This window comes from Danio aesculapii, chromosome 11 (assembly GCF_903798145.1).
Source record: "Danio aesculapii chromosome 11, fDanAes4.1, whole genome shotgun sequence".
Classification (NCBI taxonomy): Eukaryota; Metazoa; Chordata; class Actinopteri; order Cypriniformes; family Danionidae; genus Danio; species Danio aesculapii.
In genome coordinates, this window is record NC_079445.1 from 34,598,087 (window position 1) to 34,617,869 (window position 19,783).

Below are 19,783 nucleotides of genomic sequence, written 5' to 3' on the forward strand. Positions count from 1 at the left end.
CAACAAGACTTTATTGTGCTAGACTATCATCACACTAATTACAGTCACTGAAGTTAATTAGGAAATACACTCACTGGCCACTTTATTAGGTACATCTTACTAGTACTGGGTTGGCCCCCTTTTACCTTCAGAACTGCCTTAATCCTTCAACAAGGTACTGGAAATATTCCTCAGAGATTTTGCTCCATATTGACATGATAGCATCACGCAGTTGCTGCAGATTTGTCGGCTGCACATCCATGATGCCAATCACCTGATTCACCACATCCTAAAGGTGCTCTATTGGATTAAGGATCTGGTGACTGTGGAGGCCATTTGAGTACAGTGAGCTCATTGTCATGTTGAAGAAACCAGTCTGAAATTATTCGCACTTTATGACATGGTGCGTTATCCTGCTGGAAGTAGTGGAGTAGATGGAGCAGTTGGACAGGTGTACCTAATAAAGTGGCCGCTAAGCGTATATTTAGTCTGTTTCCTTATTAGACATTATATATAGTATTGATATACATATATTTTTTTTAGAGGCAGACAAACTATCACCGATAAAGTCAAATACATTGAAATGTCAAACTTATACTGTTTAGTAGTGCTTAGTTGCTTTATTTCTAAAAAGCGAATAAACCCATTGCCTTAAAAGCATTGAGTTGACTTTACTTTATATAGTGAGTAAATCCATTGTAACTTGGAATGGTTAAGTTGACTTAACTTAATCTTTATAATTATGCCCATAATAATGGGTTTACTCACTTTTTAAAGTAAAGTCTACTATTCACTTTAAAAGCAATGGGTTTACTCACCTTTTTTTAAAAGTAAAGCAAACTAATCGCTATTTACAGTACCCTAAGTACCTTTACTATAAAACATCACAGTAATGGTAACACACAAAACAAATAAAATAACATTTTGAGTCTGCAAATGATATAATTACCCTACATATCCTCAAATCAATGGGACAGCCTATTTAAAAATTGCATTTGAGCCTCTGCTGGTGCTTCTTCATGGAGTTTATTCATTGTCATAACGTACGGTTAATTACAGATGCATTAGCAGATATAGGCCAGCATACTTCACAAATGATGTAGGTCATAGATGCATTTATGAAATGAGCTTTATTTAAGAAATAAGCATAATTGGGTTTTTATAATTATCAAGAGTCAATCTGATATTCGTTAGAAACAAATGAATGTGGTTTTTGTGTATTGAAAATCAGGGTCAGAGACATCAGTCATTATTATTTCATTAAATATTCATTATTCAATATCAATGGCAAGCTTTTATTCATTTATTCATTTTCCTTCAGCTTAGTCCCTAATTTATCAAGGGTCGCCACAGCAGAATGAACCACCAACTATTCCAGCATATGTTTTATGCAGCGGATGCCCTTCCAGCCGCAACCTAGTACTAGGAAACACCCATACACACTCATTCACACACACATTCATACACTATGGCCAATTTAGTTCATCCAATTCTATACCGCATGTCTTTGGACTGTGGGGAAAACCAGAGCATCCAGAGGAAACCCACACCAACACGAGGAGAACATTCCACACAAACTCCACACAGAAATGTCAACTGACCCAGCCGAGGCTGGAATCAGCAACACTACCCACTGTGCCACCACACCGCCCTTTATTACCTGTAATCAAATAAAATTATTATACCCTATAAATGTTTAAATATTATTCATACCCAAACAAGGTGACACAGTTGGTTGCACTGTCGATGGCAGCAAGAAGGTCGCTGGTTCGAGCTTCGGCTGTGTCAGTTGGCATTTCTGTGTGGAGTTTGCATGTTCTCCACGTGTTTGCGTGTGATTCCTCCGGGTGCTCTGGTTTCCTCCGCAGTCCAAAGACACGTTATAGGTGAATTGATTAAGCTAAATTGGCCGTAGTGTATGAGTGTGTGTGTGTGAATGCAAGAGTGTATGGATGTTTCTCAGTACCGGGTTGCAGCTGGAAGAGCATCCACTGCAGATGGGTCTGAAATACGGTAGAAAGGTCTGAAATATGGGAGACTCCAGGGAAAAACGGGAGTGTTGGAAGGTATGCTGCTGCATTAAACAAATACCGGAATACTTTGCGGTTCATTCTACTGTAGCGACCTCTGAAATAGAGACTAAGCTGAAGGAAAATGAATGAACTTTACAAACAAATAATACATAAACTAACATTGTGAACAATTTAAAAACAGATTAAAATGAAATGTCTACAGTGAAAATAATCAAACAAGAATAAAAAAAAATCCTAAACAAATAAAAATAAAAATAAAATATAAATATATATAATATAAATAAATAAAAGTTGTTTCTGTAATATACTGTAGGTGTAATGGTTACTAAAATATTTAATAGCGCATATTTTAATTCACCCATTTGATTATTAATTCAGAACCTATTTAACTATATAGTAAGAGGCTATTTCAAGTCAAGTCGAGCTTTATTGTCAGTCCGCTTCATGTGTGGACATGACATGAAATGTTGTGTCTCGCAGGACAACAGTGCTACATAAATTAATCATAAATGCAAACAACACTGGACATGTGAGCTATTTTAAAAACCTGTGCATAACTAACATATACTATTAGATACTTTACTATACACATAAGACAGGCTATACAAGTTCTTTTACATGAGGCTGAACAATGTTGTGCAGGATATTGTGTAAGAGAGGTATTTAAGGTGAATATTGTGCAGAAGAGTTATTTAAGGTTGAAGCAAGCAGAGCAACATGATTGTGGTACTTTTAACATCGTTTTCCTCCTTGAGTCCTTGTAAGATGGAGTTTAGATAAAGGTGCATAAGAAAGAAGAGTGTTTCTGCAGGTGGTTTGTCAAGCCCGCTCACTTGTATAAAGCACAATTAGAAATGTGCAATGTTTCCAAGAAACATGGAGTGATTAAGAAAGTGTCTATATAGTGCAAATGTGCAACCTGATGCAAGAGTCAGAGAAATGAGAGGGTGTCTTCTCTACAGGTGGTTTGTTAAGCCCACTCACCTGTAGGGGACATACCCAGGAATGCATGTGGGGGGAGGGGGGTATCAGATATAAAAAAAAGATATCAGAAAAACAGAAAATAAAGAAAAAAATAGCATGATTTTGTAAATGTTCAAGACATCGTCATCGCCTTTTGAGAAATTAATAAATTGTTCATTTTTCAAAATTCTCTAGACAAAAAGTAAAGTTTAAACAGTTTTTTGGCAGAGTCACAGTTAACTCTCAGCAGTTTTTCATTAATGTAAAATCCATCTTGAGGTGAACTTTGTCTCTGGAGCGCTAATAAAAAAGGAGCCTAATTGATTTAATGGCTCATGCATGAAATTGAATTAAAGAAAGCACCTTATTGGAAGCCATTACTACATAATTAGCCAAGAGGCACATGTTAAAATCTAGATATGTGTCTCTGGAAGGGGTTTCTGTGAGTCTTCATTAGGTTTTGTTGTGTTGCATCACTGCTGAGACTGAGTTTGGTGTTGCCATTGATAGCTATTTGAATATAAATAATGCATGATGTTGTGTAAAGGCATGCAGTCTCACAGGTTCAGCTCCTGTTACACCTGTCTAAGAAAAGAACAGCTCGCAGACACACACACACACAGACACACACACAGGATTTCCCACTGTTTTGTGTCAAAATTTGCATTGGTGCAGGTCTGAAATGTGCAATGTCAGCACAGTAAACCCCAACAGCATATGTTTGGATTACAGAGAATAATATTGATTTATTTTGATCACACCGATTCAATAGAAATGACAACAAATACATAAAACACCACATAAAAATAGAAAAAAACATTGCAGAAACAACAAACATACCACAACAATAATAAATGCAAAAATAATGTGCTAAATAATAAAATAAATAAATAAACAACATAACAAAAACAAATATAAAACTATATATTTGGTCAAACTACATATTAAATAAATATAAAAAAACATTAAAATGTAAAACAACAGCAAGTACACAAATTGCAAATAAAATAAAATAATGTCATAATAGAAACAAATCAAAAATCACAATAACTAATAACCAAAACTAAATAACAAAAATAAAAATAAATTAACCAAAAATAAATAAATGAAACAATAATAATAATTATTATTATTATCATTTTAATTAAAAATATATAATCATTATACTTTAATTATTGTGAATAAAATAAAATAAAATAAAGTAAAATAAAATAAAAACACTGGAGAAAAAATAAAAATAAAACAAAAACTAAATACCAAAGATAAAAATAAATTAATCAAAAATAAAAAAAACAACAATAATAATAATTATTTTTATTATTTTAATTAAACAATTCATAGTTAAAATACATAATCGCCATGCTTTAATTATTGTGAATAAAATAAAATAAAATAAAACAAAATAAAACAAAAATAAAATGAAATAACCAAACAAAATATTTAAATAAAATAAAAACCGAAAATAAAAATACATTAACAAAAAATAAAAAAATAAAAAACAATAATAATCGCAGTTATTATTATTTTAATTAAACAAATCATTGGGTAAAATATCTAATCACCAAATTTTAATTATTTTGAATAAAGTAAAATAAAATAACCAACACTAAATACCAAAAATAAAAATAAGTTAATCAAAAATAAATAAATAAAATAATAATAATAATTATTATTATTTTAATTAAACAAATCCATAGTTAAAGTATATAATCGCCATACTTTAAAAAATAAATAAAATAAAATAAAACAAAATAACCAGACAAAAAATTAAAAATAAAATAAAAACTAAACACCAAAAAGAAAAAATAAATTAACCAAAAATAAATAAATAAAACAACAATAATAATAAATGTTATTTTAATTAAAAATAATTTAATTTAATTTAATTTAATTTAATTTAATTTAATTTAATTTAATTTAATTTAATTTAATTTAATTTAATTTAATTTAATTTAATTTAATTTAATTTAATTTAATTTAATTTAATTTACCACTAGTAGACTAGACACTAGTATTTACCTATGAAAATATTCGGTGCTTTTTTTTTCTAGATTAGTGCATATTCAGAAATTACATTTAAACAGTAAATAAATATATGTTTTGGCAAATAAATCTCCATTATTTTGAAAATTAGGTGAGTGGTAACAGATTTTCCTCTATCTTAAGCCGAGTGTGAGACAAGTCTTTTCCATCTGTCAGATCGATATATTTTCACTACTGAGGGCCCCAAACAATCCTGTCATTTCGAAAGTACACATGATTGTGTGGCTCTCTTTAATATATCAGTGAGTTTATCGAACACATCCTGTTCCTGTCATGGCCAGCAAATGTAAGAGTTGCTCTTATCTTAAAGATCCCCTGAAGTGCTCTCAAACACATAGCTTTGATTAGTGTGACGTCATTTAACGGGAAACACCAAAACATGGCGGAACATATCAAGTAAACCCTCCCACTTTCAAAAAATAGCGAATAGCATTTTGTTTCTACCACAGCTCTGAAATCTAAAAATGAAAAGTAATCCTTTACTTTTTATACAGAAATGTAATTTAATTGCTGTAATTACACCCAAGGGTGGCATGGTGGGTATCGCTGTTGCCTCAGAGCAAGAAGGTCGCTGGTTCAAGCCTCGGCTAGGTTAGTTGGCAATATCTATGTGGAGTTTGCATGTTCTCCCCGTGTTGGCGTGGGTTTCCTCCGGGTGCTCCAGTTTCCCCCACAGTCTAAAGACATGCGCTATAGTTGAATTGGGTAAGCTAAATTGGCCATAGTGTATGTGTGTGAATGAGAGTGTATGGGCGTTTCCCAGTCATGAGTTTCAGCTGGAAGGACATCCTTTGCGTAAAACATTTGCTGGATAAGTTGACGGTTCATTCCACTGTGGTGACCCCTGATTAATAAAGGGACTAAGCCAAAAATAAAATAAATGAATGAATAATTACACCCAACACTGCTCACATGTGAATAAATGACATATTCTAAGCGTGTCTTGGAGGAGGCGGGACACTTTAGATGCTAGAGCGCATTTAATTGGTCAGAAGATCTAATTGGAAGCTGAAGTGTGCAGTGATGTCATGAAAAACTGTTTTTGAATTTTGAATGCTTACACTATGTCCTAACTACACGCAATGTAGTGCCTTGTTGCGATAAAAGGTAACTTTCCATGTTGAAAGGCCAATCTAAACCTCGACACCACTGTAATGGCACATACAGTTTGATGCACAGGAAGACGAGTGATGTATTGAAGGCAACTTTAGAGCAAATTAAATAAATTTGTTTGCGACAGACAGGTTTTACTCGGTGATGAAAAGCCAAATAGATATGTAATTCCTAACATTATCAGCGCATGCATTTTTTAATGCAAGACCTTTCAGATAAGAAATGCAGCTTTGGGTCTCAAAGGGTTAGTTCACTCAAAAATGTAAATTATGTTATTAATTATCCACCCTCATCACCTTTGTTTGTCTTCTAAACACAAAGGGGACCTATTATGCAAAAATCACTTTTTTATTAACATTTGTCTTCACCGTCTTCATTTCTATTTTAATGTAATGTGTATTTACAGTATATAGTGCATTTATTGTGTATCGCCGTACACTCAAAGTGCTTCACAATCATGAGGGGGTCTCCCCACACCACTACCAGTGTGCAGCATCCACTTGGATGATGTGATGGCAGCCACAGGACAACAGCACCAGTGCGCTCACCACACACCAGCTATTGGTGGAGTGGAGAGAGAATGATATTGTCAATTCGGTGGATGGGGATGATTGGGAGGCCATGGGTAAGGGCCAATGGAGGGAATTTGGCCAGGACATTGGGGTTACACTCCTCTTTACGAAAAGTGCCACAGAGAGTAAGGTCTTCAGTTTAACATCTCATCCGAAAGACGGCGCTCACTGACAGTAGTGTCCCCTTCACTATACTGGGGCATTAGGACTCACTCAGACCACAGGTTGAGCGCCTCCTGCTGGCCTCACTAACACCACTTCCAACAGCAACCTAGTTTTTCCCACATGGTCTTCCATGCTGAAAAATAATGTGCTCCTTTTTTTCCGGCTTCTCCTTTGTTTCTTCACGCTTCACTCTCGCGTTTGTCAGTGTCTGACAGGATCGGGTTTCAAAAGCATGTCAATAATCAAGCGCAGGTAATTATCATCAGCTCAAGAAGTTTGTTATTTCAGATATAATGTTAGACGAGCAAGAAAGTAAAACCAATCACGCCTCGTAAAAAACTACGCGGCACAGGGTAAATCTGCTCTTCTTCTTGGCTTTGTGGCTGTTCATCCAGACGACGACAAGGTTTGTTTGAGCCCAGATCGTAAGCGAATGACGTATCTCTGTAAACCAATAGCGTTCAGCTGCGCGTGTGGCTCCGCCTTTTGGTACCCTTTCTCGTGTTTGGTACCCTTTCAAAAGGGTGCCGAAAAAGTGGTAACGGCCATAAAAGCGTACCAAGCTGAACCATACCATACCGTACCACTCAGTGGAAACGGGCCATTAATTCCATTTACCTTGAAAAGAACATTGATTTTGATTTGAAGGGGACTTTAAATGTTTTTTACACAGTGGTTTCTCCAGAGAGCAGTACGTTTCACTGTGGCTATTTTAATCCTTCTACTTAAGCAGGAAATGGAATAATAAGAGGAAAACAGGAAGAATGGCAAGACACGCTCCAGTCTGCACACTTAGATTGGGAGATTTGATGGAAAGTCTCTCTCCATGGGCTCGTTTTTCATCTGCACTTGGTCAGTGTGTGCTTACAGAGGAGGCACCTGCTCGCTCATATGCAGAATTAAAGGCAAGAAACAGTGCTGACATTTGACATAGGACATTTGAGAAAAACTAATATAAAGCAGCAGGAAGTAAAATAAAACTATGAAAAAAAGAATAATGATCACAAGGTTTTGCAACTCTTAATATATAAACAAATGTTCAGAGTTGGCTGCCATTTGAGATATTTTGGATAATATCTGGTATTAATGTAATATAATATCTTTATCTGTATTACATATTTGTGATATAGTTTATGTTGGCTAAATTAACTTTGTGGGAAGGATTAATCTGTATGATCATGAAATAAAATTTAAATAAAGCATAATAGAAAAAAAAATATATATATATGCATGACTAATTATGCTTACAAATAATTACGAATTATTATAAATAAAAATAATAGAACTAAATATGATATAATATCTTTATCTGTACTAAATGTTTTGTAATATAGTTTACATTGGCTAAACATGACTTTTTGGCAAGGATTAATTGTATCAGTATAATCAAAACCTGCTTGCATACACTCCAAAATGACATGAAACTCTGGAGCAAACGCTGGATAGCCTGTTGATGTGACATTGATTGTTTTATACAAAAAAATTCCCTCTAAAATTCTTCCTTGGTCTTATCCATATTTCTTTGCACGTTGAACATACGTCGACCACAACAGGAAATAAAAAAAACTGCAACTGCGTAAATTTTATAATTTTTTTAACGCGTTAAATATTTCAAATTAATCGCATGCGTTTACGTGCTAATTTTGACAGCAATAATATATATATATATAGTCAAGATTTTTGTCTTGATATGTCGTTATGTACCCTAGAAATATATATACATATGTATATATGTATATATGTATGTATGTGTATATATATATATATATATATACATAACTACATAACTACATATCAAGACAAAAATCTTGACTAAAATAATATCACTAAATGATGACTAAAATATATAAATAAATACATAAATAAAATATTAAAATCAAAATAAAAACAAAAATTAAATAATATATTTTTTTATTAAATTACATTAAATTAAATTTAATTAATAATTACAAATCATTACAAATAAAACTAATAATACTCAAATATTTCCGTACAGGGTATTTTGCTGACACTAATAATAAAAAAGGGGTGTGAGGGGAAAGGCTCAGTGTCATGGCCTGTGCAAGAACATAAAAATAAACCCTGTCCAGACACCCGCCACCACCCACTAATGGTTTATATTACTACACGTGATGTTAGGACTTTATATTTACCACTGTGTATAAGCTCAGACCACACACACCCACAAACATCAGTAGATAGATTTCTCAAATCCAAAACAAGAACATTATGTGTCAAACACACTCAGTATACAGAGCTTTTCACAATACTCATAGAGCCAAAGCAGATTTACTGCCACGAAATCCAACAAAGGCGCTTATTAAATAGGAAAAACACTAAATAGCCGTTTGTGCCTCTGCTAATATTGGAGAGCATCTAATGACGTTTCTGAAAGAGTCACAAACCTGCAGATGGGGGACTTCCAGCTCTTTGATGTACTAGCGGATTGTAGGAGTGCTAACCATGTCAATGTAGGTGAAAAGTTGGTGTGATGGAAAAATCTGGTGGAACACTTCACATTAAAGGCCAGTTTGGGAGTTTGGGGTTTTTAGTTTTGAGGATTCTGCAACAAAACAACAATTAATAGTTCACTGTAAATAAAAAATTATAATTTCAAGCTTAATTTTGCTTTGATAAATCAGATGAAATTTTCTAGTCATCTGAATTTACAGTTGATATCAGAATTACTAGCCCCCCTGTATATTTTCTCTCTAATTTCTGTTTAACGGAAAGATTTTTTATAGCACATTTCTAAACATGGTAGTTTTAACAACTCATTCATAAAAACTGATTTCTTTTATCTTTGCCATGATGACAGTAAATAATATTTGACTAGACATTTTCAAGATACTAGTATTTAGCTAAAAGTAACATTTAAAGCAGGGGTCGGGAACCTTTTTCAGCAAAGAGCCATTTCTGTTTTTTTTTATCAAATGCATTTATTTAAAGAGCAATTGGGGGGGTTGTGCATATAACAAAACCTTTATTTATGTCCATGCACAATTCAAAAATAGGCAAATATTACGCATCACAATGTATTACGAAAGGACAATTTATAGATTTTTTTCTTTTTGCCATCGCCACTCATGAATGTTGTTTGAATTTACATGCGTGAGGTTACCATAGAAATGTAAGTTGCTCGCCCTTTATTGGTGTCACGATTTGAGTTAAACCACAGCGCTACACATGTGCATTGATTGAAATGTCCTTTCATTTTAAACTGAGTCCTGAGTAAACTGAGTAAAATACAACATAAAGGGAATTGTAATTGTATTTTCAATAGAAATCTGATTTCTAGTGACAGTTATAATTTTTTAAACTTTATAATATTATTGAAGAGAGACAGCTGGAGAGCCACATATTTTTCGTCAAAGAGCCACATGCGGCTGCCGAGTCACAGTGGTAACGTCCACACAACGTCAAGCCGTAACATCAATAGGTGTTGATGTTTGGTTGATTTTAGGTTGGACATTAGACCCTGATGTCAGTCTGACGTTAAGTTCTGACGTCAACCTGATTTTCATTTCTAAACAAAATGCAATGTCCCCACAACATTGGGGTACAACGTCAATCTGACATCATGTTGACGCCCTGTGCCTGTGCGTTTAAGGCCATTTCGGTCTTCATACAGTAAACATCCATCACCTTCTCATCAACACATGCATCTAAACAGTCTCTGGGTCAATCTTCATGGACACTTTTAATGCCTACAGTTTGCTGCAATTATAAATCGCGTATAACATGAGGAGTGACACAGACAACTGAGGTGCGGGTCCACGTGCAGGTTTATTCAAAATCAGGGAAGCAATGGTCAACACAGGTGCAAACAGATGTATAAAGGCAGTCCAGAATCGTAATCAAATACAGGCGAGAGGTCAGAAGGCAGGTAGCAGACAGGTAGCAGACAGCAGAACTAGGTAAACAAGACTAGGGTCAAAACACAGGAAAACAAGACTAGGAGAAACGCGTTGTAATGTCACTTTACAGAAAACAAGACTCGGCCATGTGAATGAGTGTGTGTGCTGTTAAAATGGTGTTTGTAATCAGTCCTTGACAATCCTCAGGTGGTGCGAGTGTAATCAGTTGAGACTTGGAGCAGGTGTAAGTATGTGTGTGGCATGACTGAATATGTAGTCCATTAATGGTGGAATTGTAGTCCATGTGTGTTTGTGTGTGAAATCCAGCAATCTGGGAGTTATGATCGCTGGTGATCGTGACATTGCGCATGTCTTGAGGTACTTCATTATGATGCGATTTATCCTCTATGTGCAATTTGATTGGACAGGAATCACAGGACAGATTTTTCCAATCCCCATAGACAAGAAAAAATAAAGTGACTGCAGGTTGAAGGAAAGTAGTGGAGTAAAAGTACTGATACTGCACTAAAAATGTACTCAAAGGAAAGTAAAAGTACACTTTTTAAAACTACTTAGTAAATTACAATTCCTGAGAAAAACTACTCAATTACAGTAATTTGAGCATTTATATTTTTTTACTTTACACCACTGCATATATGTTCAAATATATTACAGTAAATATAATTATATTTCAAAGTACATGTCATATCCATGTATATTACACTAAACAAAAATTATTCATTGGATTTACACATTTTTTTAAGGTAAATAGTTGCAAACCATTAAGTTGAAAGTTACCAAATTTAAATAGTTTAAATTCAGTCCATATAAATTGAATGCAACCACTTACCTTTATAAAATGAGTAAATCCAATTAATTTCAGTGTTATGTTATGCATTTGTACTCTTAACGTCTGTTTTAGGCAAAGTGAGTGACAACATCAGCACACTTATTGTTAAAATAAGAATTATAATGATTACTCCTAGTCAGAAGTGTTTATTTGACTGGACTTAAACTCCAGAACCAACAAAAAAAGACCTTACTCTGCAAAATTCCAGTGACTCACTCTATGAAATGGAGTGATGGACTTTACATGCTGTTGTTTCATAATAACAAAATGGTCTGCTTCTCAGCCTGAAAAGCCAACTAAGCAGATGGGAGGATGAGAGAGGGCTGAAGAACTTACTACATCTGCAGCTCACCAATGTCAGTCAACCATGTCATTCATTGACAGAAACTCTTTCCCGAAACTGAGTGGGAAGCAAATGCACACCCCTTATATCTGCTCTCTTTTACACACTCCCTTTTCCAGTTTCACAAGAATGTCTGTTACTATGAAAGGGATGTGGTGAAGAATACAGTAAGTTAATCACATTCCCAGCATTCCTGGAGGTTTTGTAATAAATTGCATTATTTTAAATACTTTTTGCAAAATAGTAGTATTTTTTACCAGAAGAGTGAAAAGAAAATAGAGCTGGAACCAGAGACGGTTTTTAAACTGCTTTTTTGGGGGATATTATCTTCAATGTATAGTGTGTAATGCATCTTTGAGAATGTAAAAGCAAAAATTGGCAAAGTTTTTAAGATCAAAGCACGTCCACGTCCAAATTTTTTTTATTTTTTCCATTATTTTAGGAAGTCTCATTAAGATTTAATATCTCTTTTACAAGAGAGACCTGGTAACAGCCATACAGTAAAACTATTTTAAAATCAACAAAGGCTCATTCTGAAAACGAAGCCCTATATACATTTCTGGAGATTGCGAATTCTCCAGAATTCTCCAACGCCTAGACTGCACCTCTGCACAAGACGTTTGGCCATAGGAGAAATGGTCGTGCCCAACTGAGCCTGGTTTCTCTCAAGGTTTTTTAATTCTTCACTTTTGCCAATTGGTAAAGTTTTTTCCTAGCCGCCGTCTCCACTGGCTTGCATGGTTGAGATCTGTAGAGCTGTGCATCGATGGATTTGCTCTTCAGTGTTTGGACTCTCAGTAGTGATTATTAAACCACACTAAACTGAACTGAACTGAACTTAAACACTGAAAACTGGACTGACACTGTTTCAATTTACTATGATCGTCTATGTAAAGCTCCTTTGACATAATCTACATAGTAAAAGTGCTGTACAAATAAAGGTGAGTTGGATTGAATTGAAGTATGTAGCTGCATTTCATCTTTATAAAATGATTGTTCCTTTTTCGTGCTTACAAGCTGACCACTTACCTGTATGGATGGCTTTCCCGCTGTTACCAGTTTGTCCAGTGGCTCGCTGTGTATGTCGGTGGACTTGAGATGTAGAGAGGAGTTGACCGCGACGACAGGGTTCGTGTCTGGCGAAGAAAGATTCCAGAAACAGGTAAGACAAAAACAGAAGCCAAAAAATAAACAAGTAAATAACAGGGTGAGAATGTGGTAAAATCTGAAAACGAGGTAAAAATCAGACTGCTACGAGGGCTTTTCTTTTTCTGAATTGCTTTTTAAAACTGTCGGTTAGGTTTAGGGAAGGGGGTGGGCGCTGGTTAATTGGTGCTTTTGAGACACTTTCGGCTGGGTTTAGGGAAGGAGGAGGGTGGGTCAGTAGATCGGTCAGTCGGTCTGTCAGTCAGTCAGTCAACTGCGGCCTTTGGTGGATTTACGTGAGAACAGCGGGCGTGAATGGCACTCACGAGAGAAATTTGAGATCTCAAAAAGTGTACACAGCGGCCTCTGGTGAATTTGCGAAAACAAAAACCAGAAAAAAACGTAGCTCCTGGGACTTATTTTACGATCTCCAGAAATGTATATAGCGGTATGTATTTAGAATAAGTCTGGGTTGTTTAAAATACAAGAACACCACATTACAACAACACTGTGAAAATCATTGCTGGCTAAATATTTTTAGTTGAAATTAATTAACTTTTCTATTCATCTCAACTTTATTAAACTGATAAAAAATATGAAATGAAACCTGTTTAACTTATTGAAATCATTTAAAGTAGCATAAACACATTTGTCGTCATGACTTTTTGTCATATCATTTTTCACAGTGAATATTTCATTAATCCTCTCAACAAAAACAATCGCATGTTTCCAATACCACTCTCTTTATAATGCCTTTAAATTCACAGAAAAACTTCAATCTTTTTGCTAATTATTCCATGAAGGTGCACAATAAGAAAACACAGTTTTTCCAGGTTCTGTACAAACTCAAGGCAGATTAAAAAGCAAACACTTAGAAGAGCGCAGCTAGTAATTGCCAGAACTAAAACAAATTGAATTACTGTTGAATTATTTCTCAAAAAGTAGATTCTAAACACTCTAAAATGAATCACCAGCAATTCTAGTATTAGTTTTTGCGCAAACCTATACAAGATTTAATGTAAACAATAATATGACAAGAAGTCTTGAAAACAAATGTTTTTGTTACTTTAATATTAATCAGTTAATCATGTTTCACCTACTCTTTTAGTTATACAAAGTTTAACTTAATATTTTTAGTAGGTTTGACTGATGTAAGTTTAGTCAATTATAAAAGTTTCTTTGATTCAACTAAAAAACTTGTGGGCAGCAAGAATTTTTAACACCAGATATTATTGGCTGTCTGCGAACATCTACTATGATCCTCGGACATTCAATCATTTGCTTTTCCACTTAGTCCCTTTATTAATCAGGGGTCGCCACAGCGGAATAAACCGCCAACTTATTTGGCATATGTTTTACACAGTGAATGTCTCTCCAGCTGCAACCCAGTAATGGGAAACACTCATACACTCTTACATTCACACACATACACTACGGACAATTTAGCTTATTCAATTCACTATCTTTGGACAGTGGGGGAAACTGGAGCACCCGGAGGAAATCCACACGAATACAAGGAGAACATGCAAACGCCACACAGATATGGCAACTGACCCAGCCAGGGCTCGAACCAGCAAATTTCTTGCTGTGAGGCGATCGTGCTACCCACTACGCCACCGTGACACAATCTCCAGACACTAAAGTTGAAACTGAGAGCTGAGAGCTTTCTTTAGAAGTCAAGAAAATGCTGTTTTCTTACACTTTGCAAGCAACTCCAGTGAATTTGAATTGATATGGTGATAACCATAGTAAACCATAGTAAGTGGTGAGGTAAAGCTGAAATTTAAATATGTTAATTGGCGATTGGTTTATGACAAAAATTGTAAACTGTAGACTAGTTACGACTAGGCAATGATCTGACCAATCAGAGTAGAACAGGCTTTTAGAGAGGAGGGGTTTAGAGAGACCAGATCCTTGAACAAACCATTTGAGAAACTGTAAGGAATGTAAGAAAAATCCTTTAGTATTTTTAGAGCTTGGATAGATGTAAACATATTGTAGAAGACCTCCAAAATAAAAGGAGGTACTTTTAAATAGCATAACAGAGCCACTTTATTGAACTGTGACAATTTGGTGCATATAGGAGTAAAAAAGTTGGGATATACACTGCATGTACATTCAATAACATGCATTTAGTGTCAAGGAAAGCAACATCTGAACTAAATCCTGCTGCTGCATTGTTCAGAAAAGTTTCCGTCACTGTTGATGTGAAGAGACAGAGGGAGACTGTTTTAAAGTAAATCGCCATCACTTCCTTCCTGTTTCCTTTTATTCAGATTTCCTGGGAACTTTGTCGACAAATAAGCCATGATTTGATTCACAGGGTCCCTGTGCAGTGTTCACTGCTTCCTACACAGCGAGCAGAGGATAAGGATCTTATGCCTCTGTGTATCATAAAAGTGCGAAAAAATATATATAATAATGAAAATAAACATTTTTGAGTTAATATCTCAAAATTCTGATTCTTTTTTTAAAGAAACTGACTTCACTTCTCAAAACTGCTCATTTATAGACTTCATTTCTTTCAATTCTAAGAAATGAAAGAAATGAAAAAGGGTTGTGGCTGGAAGGGCATCTGCTGCGTAAAACAAATGCTGGATAAGTTGGTGGTTCATTCCCCAGATTAATAAAGGGACTAAGCCGAAAAAAAAATGAATGAATGAATAATATAATATAATATAATATAATATAATATAATATAATATAATATAATATAATATAATATAATATAATTAAATATAATATAATATAATATAATATAATATAATATAATATAATATAATATAATATATTATAATATAATAAATATAATAAATATAATATAATATAATATAATATAATATAATATAATATAATGAAATATAATATAATATAATATAATATAATATAATATAATATAATATAATAAAATATAATATAATATAATATAATATAATATAATATAATATAATATAATATAATATAATATAATATAATATAATATAATATAATATAATATAATATAATATAATATAATATAATATAATATAATATAATATAATATAATATAATATAATATAATATAATATAATAATATATATAATATAATATAATATAATATAATATAATATAATAAATATAATATAATATAATATAATGAAATATAATATAATATAATATAATATAATATAATATAATATAATATAATATAATATAATATAATATAATAAAATATAATATAATATAATATAATATAATATAATATAATATAATATAATAAAATATAATATAATATAATATAATATAATATAATATAATAAATATAATATAATATAATATAATATAATATAATATAATATAATATAATAAATATAATATAATATAATATAATATAATATAATATAATATAATATAATATAATAAAATAAAATATAATATAATATAATAAAATATAATATAATATAATATAATATAATATAATATAATATAATAAATATAATATAATATAATATAATATAATATAATATAATATAATATAATAAAATATAATATAATATAATATAATATAATATAATTGTCACGGATTGGCCAGGCTCTTCCACCAACATCACGCATCGAGCACCTTCACCTGAGTATTAACCACGCATAGCTGCACCCAATCACTCCCATTCACTATATAAGCACACACCTCACTTCACTCATTGTCCGGTCTCGTTCCTACGAAGCGGACTCTGAGTGAACCACTTCCTAGGTTTCACTCCCCTACGATCTCAGCAAATATACTTACCTTATCTCTGTTTTCATTCCAGTCTGTCCAGTGTTCCAGTTGTCCTGTCAACGTTGTGTGTCTCGTCAGTCTGTCTTCCCAGCAAGTCCTCTGGTGTGTGCATTCGGTCATCCTTCTGTGTCTGTCATCCCACCTGGCAAAGAGAATCATCAGATCATCCAAACTCCATTTCAACTCTCAATCATTATCCACATTACTCTGCTGTTGTAATAAACCTCATTTATACTTACTCCCCTTGTTTGTCCGTCTGCTTCCGTAACAGAAGACCGGACCTTCAACTAACAACAGCATGAGCACTCACGATCCCCTTCAGGAGTTGGTGGATTCATTGAAGAGAGTGCTACTACCATCTGCTCCACTTCCCGAAGCACCACCAGCACCGAGCACTTCTTCACCGTCCACCCACTCATCCAGTCCCATGGCTCGACCAGCGCCCTACTCTGGCGGGGCGGAGGAGTGCAATGGATTTCTCCTACAATGTTCTCTGGTATTCACTATGCAACCCGAGTTATATCCTACAGATCGGTCCAAAATCGCATTCATCATCTCCCTTCTCTCTGGGTCGGCTCTTCGGGGGGCTGAAACCATCTGGCAACAGTCTGGGCCGGTAACAAATTCCATTCAGTCATTCACCCAGTATTTCAAGGAGGTTTTTGGTCGCGCGGATGCTGAAGTAGCAGCTGGAGAACAATTATACCATCTCAAACAGGGAGCCATGTCCACTCAGGATTATGCTCTCAGGTTCCGAACTCTGGCTGCTGCTAGCGGATGGAATGAGCGATCTCTCCTCACAACCTACCGGCTCGGACTAGAGCCCAGCCTCCGGTTACAGCTGGCTGCCCTCGACGATACGATGGGATTGGAGAAATTTATCCAACATTCTCTGCGCTGTTCCGATCGTCTGAGGGTCTACCAGCATGATCCTCCACCAGTATCACAAGCACTCCTCCGTTCGCCAGAGCCAGCCGTCCCTCCAGAACCAGAACCCATGATCATAGAATCTGGTAGACTCACAATCACCGAGCGACAGAGGAGGCTGACCCGGGGTCTGTGCATGTACTGTGGTGCCAAAGGACATGTCAGGCTGGACTGTCCCATTCGTCCAGCACGCTCTGGGGTGAGTTTGTTCAGTTCTCCCATTGAAAAAATGCATCCTCTCACCACTAATGTCCAGTTAACTACCCCTTCTGTCTCAGTTTCAGTCACAGCCCTCATCGACTCCGGGTCAGCAGGAAATTTCATCTCGCACGCCCTCTGTCGCCGACTACAGCTTAACACCGAAGCCTCGACGCACGTCTACCAGATTCAGCCCATAACCAACGATATCCATTCTCAGGCACGTATCCATCGAAAATGTGAACCCGTCAATCTCCAAGTAGGACTGCTCCACAAAGAGGAGATTCAATTTCTGGTTCTGGAGGGTGCATCAATGGATATCATCTTAGGGCGCCCGTGGCTGGTGAAGCACGATCCCATCCTCTCTTGGGGCACAGGAGAGATTAAGAGATGGGGAGAAGAATGCAGATCCAGCTGTTTTCCCGATTTACCCTTACAAATTCAAAGACCCCTTACCGTCTACGTCACGTCTGTCGAAAGTCCTGTCGAGAAAATATCCATTCAGATCCCGAAGATCTACTCCTCATACGAGGATGTATTTTGCCCCAAGAGAGCTTCCCAGCTACCTCCACATCGGCCATGGGACTGCGCCATAGACCTGCTTCCAGATGCTCCTATGCCCAGAGGTAGGATCTACCCGTTGTCCCTTCCGGAGACCAAGGCAATGGAGGAGTACATCCATGAGGCTCTGAGTCAGGGGTATATCCGTCCATCCACGTCACCTGCTGCCTCAAGTTTCTTCTTTGTGGCTAAGAAGGATGGAGGGCTGCGGCCATGTATCGATTACAGAACCCTAAATCAAGGTACAGTCAAGTTCCGGTATCCCCTTCCTCTCGTCCCTGCGGCCCTGGAACAACTCAGATCCGCCAAAATTTTCACCAAGTTGGACCTCCGCAGCGCCTATAATCTGGTGAGAATACGTGAGGGGGACGAGTGGAAGACTGGGTTTGTGACCCCTACTGGACACTACGAGTACCTGGTCATGCCCTATGGTCTGGTTAACGCCCCCTCCGTATTCCAAAACTTCATCCACGAAGTTCTCCGGGAGTTCCTCCATCTCTTCGTCATTGTATACATAGATGATATCCTGATTTACTCCCGGAGTGAGGCCGAACATCGCCACCACGTTGCGGAGGTCCTGAAAACCCTCAGGAAACACCGCCTGTACCTCAAGGCTGAAAAATGCTCCTTCCATTCAACATCTGTTCAGTTCTTGGGGTACATCATCGATCAAAGAGGGGTTCGTATGGACGAGGGGAAGGTCACTTCCGTCATCTCCTGGCCCGAACCAAAGACCATAAAGGAGCTCCAACGTTTCCTAGGATTTGCTAATTTCTACCGACGTTTCATCCAGAATTACAGTCTCATCACCGCTCCGCTCACCAACCTGTTGAAAAATAAACCCAAAGCACTACCCTGGCCTCCTGAAGCCGCCGCAGCCTTCCAAAACCTAAAAGAATCCTTCACTCAAGCCCCACTGCTGACTCATCCTGATCCTGACTTGCCGTTTGTGGTCGAAGTGGATGCATCGACCACCGGAGTGGGAGCCATCCTGTCCCAGTACCACGGTACTCCTTCATTACTCCATCCATGTGCCTATTTCTCCCGGAAGCTCAGCCCGGCGGAAAGGAACTATGACATCGGAAATCGAGAACTTCTGGCCATCAAGCTCGCCCTGGAGGAGTGGCGACACTGGTTGGAGGGGGCCAAACATTCGTTCCAGGTGATCACAGATCATAAAAATCTCCAATACCTAAAAGATGCTAAAAGACTCTGTCCTCGTCAGGCCCGTTGGTCATTGTTCTTCTCCAGGTTTCAGTTCTCTATCTCATATCGA